The 11,513-nt window shown below is 38.9% G+C and overlaps 1 long non-coding RNA gene across 1 annotated transcript; it reads left to right on the top strand.

The window, feature by feature from the left end:
• Window positions 1-9,783: 9,783 nt before the first annotated feature.
• LOC140001993 (uncharacterized) lies at window positions 9,784-11,139 on the top strand. Its single transcript, XR_011807829.1, has 2 exons — window positions 9,784-10,015; window positions 10,870-11,139. It is a non-coding gene; the product is annotated as an uncharacterized lncRNA (long non-coding RNA).
• Window positions 11,140-11,513: the final 374 nt, after the last annotated feature.

Genomic DNA, 11,513 nt, shown 5'->3' with positions numbered 1-11,513 from the left:
GAGAGGCCAACAAACATTTTCTATCCTTCCCTTACCAGCCAGAAATCTTCATCAAATATACCTTGTTCATGTTACTCTTATAATTCAAGGAGCTCAGTCTCCAGCTAGGTCATGAATTTCAGCTTTTGAGTCATCCTTATTGCTCAGTTGTATTATAAATATGAGGGAGAAAAGTGTTTTTGTTTTTGTGTGTGCAAAAATGCTGTTTTTTTGACAGGAAATGGAAAAAAGAAATCAAGACGGAAAGCACCCTTCAGATTCTTAAAGCCTAACATCAGCCTCATTTTGTTTGTGGTGTGTTGTTGTAGTGGTTGGGTTATCTCTGAGACAGGCTCCTCTGACCTGGGATATCTCATCAGAAGAGTGCTCATGAGAGGTATCTATGACTGCCTAACTCATTTAGGTGGATGCCATGGCACAAGGTAAACTTTATCTTAAACTGTCCTGGAGAAGGATGGACAGCTATGGCTTTTAGTTGTGAATGAACAGTGTATGACATTACAGACTTACTTATTTATTTATTTATTTATATTTTTGTGTACTTGAAACTGCTAACCTCATCTTATAGAGAGCAGGAATTCATTCTTAATTTGTGATTTAGCTTTTTTTTTTTTTTTTTACTTCCTTCCTTTGAGTTAATACATATGAAAAAACAGCCTTTTAAAAGTTTTATTTATTTATTTATTTATTTATTTATTGTTTCATACAGCCTTGGCCTTACTACCAGCTCAGATCATGTTGACATATTCACACAGTTGAAGCTGGCATTTTGACACGTGTACACATCGTTTTTATATACTTACTGGGGATGACTCCAGTGCCTGAGGTTTCTCTTAAGACTCCTGAAAGCTTTTGGCTCTGTGCAAGGCTGCATTCCTAAACAGTATACCAATGCTGAGGTTCAGCCAATGTTTACTTAATTTACAAGAGAAATTTTTAATATCAAAAAGAAAATAGTCCTCCTACATTACACACAGGTAGTTTCTATTTGCTATTTTTTTAAAAAATGCAGTAATAATGATAGATGGAATTGCCATTTCAGGGGTAGAATCATAATTACTGTTGAATCATTGTTGTGGGCTGATGGACAGATAAGTACAGTGTATTTTGCAGTCAGATGTGATTAAGAATTCATCTTCTTAATTAGACTTTTCTGAAAATAGAAGTGATTGGTGGTGAGGATATATTTCATTCTCACTGGACAACTACCTAGTATATTCATCTTCATGGGGAGACTGGCAATAATGGGTCAAATTGTCAGCTGGTTTAAGTCCAGACCTTTATAGTCATCTAACTGTGTTGATTTATCAGTAAAGGATGTGGTCCAGTACATCTGAAGGTTGTTTCTTGATGGCCCTCCAAGGCTGTGTTGACTTCAAGCTGTTACAGAAGCAACTGGTCTACTTTTGCTGCTGCCTCTAACTAGGTGCTCACATCCATCCCTTGCTTTGGCACTAACAGTCATACAGCAAGCTGATCTGACTAAAAATGTAAAAATTATGACTTTTTTTTTTTTTTTTGGTAGAGTTCCCTTTCTGCCAGGTCAGCTTATTGATTTGGCCTGACTGCAGGGCCATACAGTTAGTGGAATTTTTATAGGGATGGCTGCAAGAATGTACACAGGGAAAAGGCAAGGCACCCCTTTCGATGGTACTTCATGGATTGGTTCAAGACATCTGTGAAAATGCTTCATTAGATATACAGTTGCAAACTGGGAAGTCAGCTCTTGCTGAAGTGAGCAGTAAAATTCCCATGTGGTGGGACTGGACTCTTACTGAATAAATCTGCTGATGCTACAGAAGAAACATCTTAGTCGTCTATGTAAAATGTATGTATCATGGGGGTGAGGAGAACAAGAAACAGACACAATCCATTTATTATACAGATACAGTTCCCAATGCTGAGGGATTAAATCAATTATGGATAATATACATCCTGGAAATTAAAGTGTGTGGCATATGGAGCATGTGGAAAGCCTTCATGAGCTGGGGAACCAGGAGTCAGAAGGGGGAAATGTCTTTCAGTATTTGCTGGATTCTGCTCTTCAAAAGCATGTGTTATTGTAAGTTGTGTGCTCTAGCAAGAACAATGATCTCTGGAAAACTAGTGCCATTAAAGATGATTTTAAGTTCAGGGTTTAATGTGTTATTTTTCCAAACTTAGAAATGTGTTTTTATTTTTAAAGATTGCTTTCATGGACTGTCAACTGTTCATTTTAGGAACCAAGAAGAAAGCTTTCCAAAGCTAAATGAGGATATATTAGTTTTACCCAGGGTGAGCGTGACACAAGCACACTTTCCTGCAAGAATGACCGTACTTATTTGTCTTCTACTCAGCAGTTTATCTGTTTTTACAATGAGCCAAATAGATTCAAAAGGGAGAAGGGTTTATCCATTTGTTTTCTTCCCACACAAGATGCATTTCAAATGTTTTGTGCTTTTGCAAATGTTGTGCAATCACTCATTCAAAGACGTGCAGCCCACAATATTTAGCCGTGACAACTGTGCCGACATGAAGATAGAAGGTGCTTCTTTGTTGTTCTGAATCACTTCATGAAGACCAGCCAATCCAAACAGATTTTATTTGGGTGTAAGGTTTTTTCTGGTATTATTGCCAAGACAGCTTCATGCTCAATTAAAAACAAAACATGCTGAAGTCCTAAACCTTTTAGCAATTCCAAATCTGCTAATGATGTCAAATTGGGCAGTTCCCCACCAAGGAGACATCATTTATTACAGAGGCTGACATCAGTGAAAGACCATAGTCTGCTGTCAAGGCTCTTTACTGGGAAAGAGGAGAACTAAACTGTTTTCACCTTCCTTGTGAAACCCTTGTGTGACCTTGACAAAACCACTCCTCCCCCTGACTTGACATCATGGTACTTAGGCATTTTTTAACTCATGTGCTGGATGGCAGCTTCCTGAAAAAGTTGTTGCAGTTGTGTGTGGGAAACTTATTGCCATTAACAATGTGCTTATGCAATTTGGAAGGTAGTTTAATTCTGGTTTACACATAGAGTAACATTTCATGAGTGTAATGCACTGAAATGTACAGGGTTCCATGCAATACAGTAAATAAAGACCTCCAGGATCAAGCATACACCTCTCCCTTGCCTGGAGTCTTCCATTTCTTTTCTAGCACTAGTTTGCCCTCATTTAGGCAATTCAAAGAGGAAGAGCTGAAAGTGACTCTTCATGACAAATACTCATTTTGACTGCTATCTAATAAGCGTCCCTGTTTACAACTTTTCAGTTACTGCATATTTTAAAATTGGGAAAATAATCTTGATGGCAACCAAAACTAGAAATAAGGACAATGCCTTTACTGAACTTCTTAGGTCACTATGGAGAGTGCAGTTCCTATCAAATTTCATGATTTTTTAACGTATTGTCAGTTTCTGTGTCTGCCCCAACAGGATTGCTTGCTTCCACAACTGCTTTTGATAAACAACTGCCCCCCTCTCCCCCCGAAATGTTGATGCCATCTGCCAAATGGCTGTATGAACAATTACATTTGAACCAAAAAATGGAAGGAAAAAACATAATGTATGTCAACCTGAAATGAAAGACTTACAGTTTTCTTGGTGAGATCAGTTCTCATCCATCACATTTTTGTAATTAAGTATTTGTTCAATTCAAAATAAAATGCATCAAGAGAAATATTTTTTCACTGAAAATAAATGTAGGTAAATTTGGTCTCAAAATCTTGCTTCAATCTGGAAAATGGATTCATTCCATTTTTGTCTTTTTCCAAAATTATTACTTTTTTGGCTGTTCTTGTGAGAGCAAAGAAAGCTCAGAAACTTCAGGAGACAGACTTTTGTGAAATCATAGTCTAATTTCACAAGAAGGAGAGAAAGAGCGGAAACACATGATAACAGCAGGGAAGTTACTCTCTCCCAAAGTTTACTGGCTTCATGCACCGGGTGAATATCTGTACTCATGTTCAGCAGTAACTTTTTTACAGGAAGTCCTGCTGACACCACTGGGAACAGTATTTTATATAAGAATGAAAACTGCTGAAGGGTAAGAAACGTGGGGAGTTAGTCCTAATTCTGGGCAAATATGAGACTTCTTTTTGCTTAATGGCAGCACTTGGATTTAGTTGGAGTTCTCTGGACCTTTTTTAAATTCTTCAAACTGTTATGTGGACTTTCCAATTCTGAAAAGCTTCTCCTAAGCTTCCAGGCTGCTGCCAGTATCTGGCTGCGGCCAAGCTACTGCACTTCCTAACTGCAGTACATAGTCTTTTCTGGTGAGCAGGACACACAAATGGGTGTATGTTTTTTTTGCCACTGTTTATTTCATGGCTTCTGAGGAACAACAACAACCTCCTATGTGTAGGGTCTCTTCCTTGCCCTTGCATGAGTTGGTCTTCCCACTGCTTCAGAAAGTCCTCCTGTGCCCTGGACAGAGGAGAATATCACAGTCAGTAGATGACAGACCTGAAAATAGCAACCCAATAGGTCCAAAAGTCCATCGTGGTATTTCTACTTTGATTAGATTGCAAAGCAACTTGGATTATTAGCAGTGGTGATAAAATAAAACATTGGTTTCCTTCAAGAAGGCAGGTGCTTTTGTTGTATTTAACAAAGAAGGAACCTTTTAACATGGATTGCTTTTTTTTTTTTTTTTTTTTTTTTGGATATGATTTATCAAACCTAAGTATTTCCCAGATGTGTATGTGTATGTGATAGCAGAACAGCTTGCCATCCCATTTTCTTGCTCTCTATAGCAATGGTTAATATTAAATTCCAGCTGGGGAATAGCCAACACAATGTCTCTTTTTAGTAGGTTGTAGACTTTTTCACATCAAACATTTCCATAGGTTAGATGCAAAGCCATACTGGCACTGATTCTTCCATGGTCCTGGCAAAGGGATTTAATGTGCTCTGTTTAGATATCAATATTCATGCCCTAATAGTCAGCCATGATTACATGCATTGGGCATTCATGCTTCCTGGCTGTCCTGTGGAGTGATGGAAGAGCAGACAACGTATCATGCCTTGCTTTGGAAGCGCTTGGTCAGAGCCATGGACATGCAAAGCTGGCTGGACAAGTGAAGGATGCTCGTACAGCCACAGCTTGCAATAACCACTCTGTTGAGTGTCCTGGCACCCTTCCTCAGCCAGGATTTCTAAAGGACTGCACTAGTGTTACAGACTGGATCAGAAAGCATTCCTAGCCATCACCTCTTACTGAACTTTTATTTGCACCAGTGCAACTTCGTGGTACTCATGGGCTGGAGTCCTTTTGTATGAAACCAAATTAGATGTGCATGTAAAGCCCTGCAGGTGAACATGAATGTTCAGTACCCGGGCTCAGATCAGACTTAGCATGAGGAAACACCACATGCTGTGGTGCATATATCTTGGAAATCAGATTCTCACCAACAGCTGTCTCACTTGCGAGAATGTCTAGTGATTTGCATTACTTTATAAAAAAGCAGAATGTACAGCTCCAGTACAAATGGGACTAGAAAACTGAACTCCTGTCTGTGTTATCTTTTGCATACACATCCCTATGCAGCCTCCGATAGCAATGAGTGGAGGAGTAGAACTGGAAGACTTCAGGTGTAAACAGACAAAACAAAAAAATGAACAAAAAAACCCCCCCACAAAATGCACTTGCTTAGCCTCATCCAGTGCAATGTGCTTGCACAGTTTCTGTTTCAACTCCAGCAAAATCATATATTTGCAAAAGTTAATGTGGGTCAGAGGATGAGAAAGATAAGTGAACCTAGTGACACATGGTGGGGAAGGAGTTGGATGCAAAGTAGGAATGCAATGTTTGGACAAGAAATGCTGCTGTACTGAGCCAAAGGAAAAGGCTCAAGATCAATCAGCCAGAAGACGAAAAGCTTTAAAGGCAGAAGAAATGCTAAAGTTAGCATGTGTGGCTTACTATAAATTGGGGTAATCTGAAACAGATATTCTCTGAAGAATACTTCCAATGTTTCCTGGCTCTGCTCCAGCTACTTCAAAGCTCTGTTATCAGTGAATTGTGGTCCCAGTGTTAGGAAAGCTGGGCGATGTTCTAAGGAAATGTCAGCTTCAGATCACAGTTTCCTCTCATTTCTGTGAAAAGAGGTCAAATTAGCAAAAGCACTGCCCACACGCCGTTTCTGTCACAGACCTCCATGGCCAGCTTTGTTAATGTTTGAGCTAATCCTTAGGCTAGGGAACAAAATTGCTTTGAAACAGTAGGCTATTTGATTTAGGAAGCAAAGTTTAAAATAATACCTCAGCAATGTGTTGCCAAAAATCTGCTAAACTGTAATGTTCATTAGAGACAAGCAGAACAATTAAGGGAAGTTTTTAATGCCCCTCCTCCAATTTAGGATCCTTCCTACCCTGTGGGGATCTCATAGGGCACTGGGTAAGCCTGTACATTGCTAAGTGGGTACTAATTAGTGCAAAGTTTGATGAGGTAATCAGGGTGAACTTCTGCTGTGTCCTGTATAGGTACCAAGACATGACTCTCTTATCTAAACAGTACCCATGCTACACCATGCTACATGCTTCACTACTTGGTTCTCGGTGGTCTGGCAGACAGAACTTGGAAAGGTTTATTTTTCTATTTTATGTAATGTGTCTTTCTCACAAATCAATGTATTACTTGCATTAAAATACTGAAATTGCTCAGTTTATCAAAGATAATTGTGCTAGTTCAGAAATAAGCAGGCCACATGTAAGAATCACACAGAATCACAGAATTTCTAGGTTGGAAGAGACCTCAAGATCATCGAGTCCAACCTCTAACCTAACACTAACAGTCCCCACTAAACCATATCCCTAAGCTCTACATCTAAACGTCTTTTGAAGACTTCCAGGGATGGTGACTCCACCACCTCCCTGGGCAGCCCGTTCCAGTGCCTCACAACCCTTTCAGTAAAGAAATTCTTCCTAACATCTAACCTAAAGCTCCCCTGGTGTAACTTTAGCCCATTCCCCCTCGTCCTGTCACCAGGCACATGGGAGAACAGGCCAACCCCCACCTCTCTACAGCCTCCTTTAATGTACTTATACAGAGCAATAAGGTCACCCCTGAGCCTCCTCTTCTCATGTTCCAGTCCATGAGTGATCAAGATCAGAGAGATCATTAAACTGGCTCACTGTAGCTTAAAAATGTTGCAGGGTTGGATAGGTAAAGGCAATGGCTGAACCAAACTGAATGGGGCAGGAGTTAGATTGCCAACATTTTATATATTATGGAGGTAAAGAAGAGCAAAGCTAAGCCTTACTGAAGATCTATGTATATCACACCCATTAAGGTCTTTTCAATGGTAGAATATTACAAAAATGTAATTAAAACCCATTTGATATCTTGGTTTAAAAACAGCTCCAAAGACACAGGCTTTTAAAACTTATGATTAAAGGAAATCAAAAGATGACAGTATTTTGGATGTGTTTATTTTTGCTACCTCTGGGAACACTAATAACTAACAGACTCTTCTGCTACACTGATCGCAGATGTAGCTGTAGTAATAATACAGGTGGCCCTAACAAAATCATCAGTGAAATGCCATCCCATCCCCTACAGTTTAGCTCTTTAACATTGTCTTCCCTCACACAGATGGGTGAATACAGGTCAACCATGATCTGGTATGCACACACAAGAGTAGTTTTGTGTATCACAGGAAACATACATATTGTATATATCAAAAGAGTTTTGTCTTCATTAAACAGATCTAACCTGAAAAATAGCTCCCTATAAAGAGAAGAAAATTGTAATACTTATTCAGCAGTAATTCTTAAGAATCACAGACTAGGTTAAGATGTGATATGAAAGGTCACATTGGGAACAAAACATCAGACAAGATGTGTGAGATGAAGAGACAGTTATATATTACTCAGCTGGAATGATGAATCATGAATCATGAATCATGCTCAAGAAAGTCTCAAATATTCGATTCTTCATACTTTGTCTGGGGAAAAGGATAGATGAAATAAAATATCATAGGTCAGAGATGCCAAGCACTTTGTTTACTACAGTAATAAAAAAAATATCAAATACCGTGTTGAGTGTGCCATAAAGACCTGTGTGGAGCCAGGTAGAATAAGAAAGCTGAAGTAATCAGCAGGCAGAGAGCCCTGTGGATTTGGAAATGCCTACTTAAAGCAGCATTTTTACATTCTTGCATTCTTTACTGCTAGTGGCAAGTTGGTGCTTGTTCTGGCCTTGTTTCTGGTTTTTGGCGCAGGGGTCCCACATCTCATAGAATGGCACAGAGTAATTGTTGCTCCCAGCCAGCAATAGCCTTTCAAGCATGATCTAAGGGCTCATCTCTCTGAGATTAGGTTGCTTGTCTTTCAAAGCTTGCTATTTTTTATTTTTATTTTTTATTTTTTTTATCACTCTTGTTATTTTAAGGGGTGAGAAAGAGATCACGGCCAACTCTGAGTACTAAATGACTTTCCAAAGGTTAACCTTTGTTCTCTTTGTAAGTTATTTATGAATAGCTAGCTATTCAGTTTTAGTTATTGTGAATCACTTCATTTGGATTTGGAAGTTTGTCATGAACTATTTGCTCTTTGTTCAGGTAGTCTGACTAGTGGGGTATGACTAGTCTGCAATTTTGCTGACTGGAATGCTAATAAATGGGAGGAAAGAATTCAGCATTTTTGGGATGACTGCTTTAACTCTTGCATATGAAACCTTTCCTGTGCAAACAGACAAAAATATTCACCAGACGTTCACTTCCAGAAAATAGTCTAATGCACTACATGTCACTTATGTAGAAAATTGTTAAAATGGCTTCTGAAGGCTGTAGAAGTGGTTTCTCTTTGAACAAACATTCAAATAGACAGTTTATTTGGTGAGAAGGAGCCATCATCCCATTTCACTGGGGGCAGATGCTCCTTTTTCCTTTTTTTTTTTTTTTTAATGTAGAGTGGCTGCAGTCTCATGAGTATCTGATCCCTAGAGATTTGAGCTTCTTAGAAACAAAACTTTCTCCAAATCCATGTTCTCCTATTCCCAGAAACTCATCCAGCGATGTAGAGCTCATATAATTGAGTAAGTGACTACATCTATTGAACAGATTATCTCAGACTAGGTCTCCAATTTATCATAACAGTTCCCCCCCTGAGGGGCAGAAACAGAATAGAAAATTCAGGGCTGCACTGCTGGAAACAATTTTTAAAGAGGAGACTCACTGTCACAATGAGTAAGGCAAACCAGTTATTAGATTTAAAATACACAGAGAGGGTAGCCTAGTGATTTTTCTTTCTTTCTGGTCCTTTTCAATTTAAGCTCAGCAAAAGTGTAGTGGACAATAATAATCTGTTAACTTTTCTGGGTTTGATATGAAAATAGAAAAATGACTCTTTGATTGTGGAAAAATTCAGATTTCAGCAGTGTTAGAGACCTGTCTTGGGATATTGCTGTGGGCTTTCCCTTTCCTAAAGGCATTCTTTGGCACCATTTAAAATTTAAAATATTTTATTTTTTAAACTCTTCTCTATTATAAAGTTAGGGACTTGCCATCTTCCCTGTTAGAGAGAACTGAGGGTCATACTGCTATCTGATTCAGGCTGTGAAGTACTATTGCAAGCGCTGCAGCTAAAGTAAAGGCAATAATTTTGGGACTGTATAACAGGACTGTTGCCCTAGGGCATCCAAGGAACAGCTCAACGTCGGCTGAGAGCACTCGCTCACTGGTTTCAGTGGGACCAGCCATGAAGTAACTGATTAACGATGGCAGCACTACTCACTGCTGCATTCTTGATTGTAACAGAGTACATCTTTCCTTGCTGTTGTCACTGCAGACATGGTCCTGGGTACAATCGTGCTCCTACAGGAAGTTATTGAAATAAGAAAGTCTGAGAAGCAATAGATACTTTATCTTCTCAAGAAGCAGGGGCATCTCCCCTTGCATTCTGTGGTCTGACCTTTCTTCCTCAGACTTGTCTTTCATGTCCCATACTGAGAGTTACAAAGTGCAGAGCTGCTGAGAAGGGTCTGGATAGTGAAGCCTGCCTCTCATCGAGGATGTGTCCTGAGAGCCTCCAAAGGTCCCTGATTTCCTCTCTAATCTTTTGGAAAAGATTACATGAAGATGAGATGGTGAAAGAGCGTGTGTGTTTGGGGAGGGGAGAGGAGGAATACTTCCAAGAAAAGAGTTCAATAATTCTCTCTGTTAGTCTGGTACTCACAAGAGCTCACTGGTTAGCTGGGAAGATTGCACCCTGAAGGACACAATTTCTGATCTAACTCTCAGAATCTCTCTGGAATATTCAGGCAACTTTCTTTCTCCTTTTCATTGTCTTGTTATTGAGGGGAAATTTGCACAAAACCAGTGTTCTCCAGTTGTGAGGAAAAAAAAAAGAAAAGGTTTAAAATAAGGAAATCATGAATACTGGAGTTATTCCAGCAACTATAAATGTATAGGCTGTGATCTCCTACATATTTCATGGTTTAAATTACCACAGAAAATTAACTTTATGTTCAGATAAAATGACAAGAGGTCTTTAGTGGGGGCATGTGGGGCCAAATTAGCACAAGATATGATTTTTTAAGTAAGGGGACAGTAACATGATGAATTCTCAAGGCATTTTTTTTTTTAATGAATCAGCAAGAATCATATTACAGAAGGACATAATTTGCTTTGGATATCCCCTGCATGATAGGAGAACACCATTTCCTAGTGGATTTACTGGTGCATTGCTGGCAAGCCTATGAGCTCTTACTTGTATCTTCCTCTATCTGCGACCTTTTGCAAGCAGATTGTTTCCATAAATTCATCCATTACTCCCTTTCTAAAATGGGGAAAATATATTTCCAACTGATTTTTAAATCACTTTAAAATTAGTATGGTATTATAGGGTAAGAGTTTTGCTCATAACATTTTTTTTTTTTTTTTATTTAGAAAAATTATAAAGAGAGAAGCTACTTTGTCTCTCAGTCCCTTGCATCTTTGCCCTCTTTTCTGAGAATGACAAGCAAGACCAGCTGTGATGATGTTTTCTGAAGGAAATAAGAAGCCTTATTTATACTGTGTCAACTGAGAATCCCAAACATGCTTAACATGCTTTGGACTTCTGAGTAGCCCAGTGAAGCCAAGCACAATGTTGCTGATGGTTATGGTGAGGCCAAGATTCTGTATGCACTTTTTCATTAAATAGGGCTGGAAAAACTGCATGAAGTATCTTTTTTTCCTCGTCTCCATTTTCAGTTCCAGACTAAGACAGAGTCAGAGCTTCATGAAAGCCCAGATACTATTTTCTTTCTTTCTTTTTTTTTTTTTTTTTTAAAGTAATTATTTGATTCTTTGTATATTTGTGGGGGTTACAGTATGTACAACTAATGTGACTCAGGCTCAGGATCAAAAGTCTGGGTTGACTATGACTGAACTTCTAATTTCCTCCATACTAAGTCACCCAACCTTTCTCTGAGTCATTCTCCAGCAGACAGATTCAAATTTAAAATTAGAAAGTAGAAGCATATTCTGAGACAAAAGACTTGTGAGAATCCTGCAAACACAACCTTCTTCAGCGTCATGAGCTGATGTAT

The sequence above is a fragment of the Anas platyrhynchos genome, chromosome 3, assembly GCF_047663525.1.
Source record: "Anas platyrhynchos isolate ZD024472 breed Pekin duck chromosome 3, IASCAAS_PekinDuck_T2T, whole genome shotgun sequence".
NCBI classification, from domain to species: Eukaryota; Metazoa; Chordata; class Aves; order Anseriformes; family Anatidae; genus Anas; species Anas platyrhynchos.
Note: the sequence above shows the minus strand (reverse complement) of the source record. Positions and strands in the feature narration are given on the sequence as shown.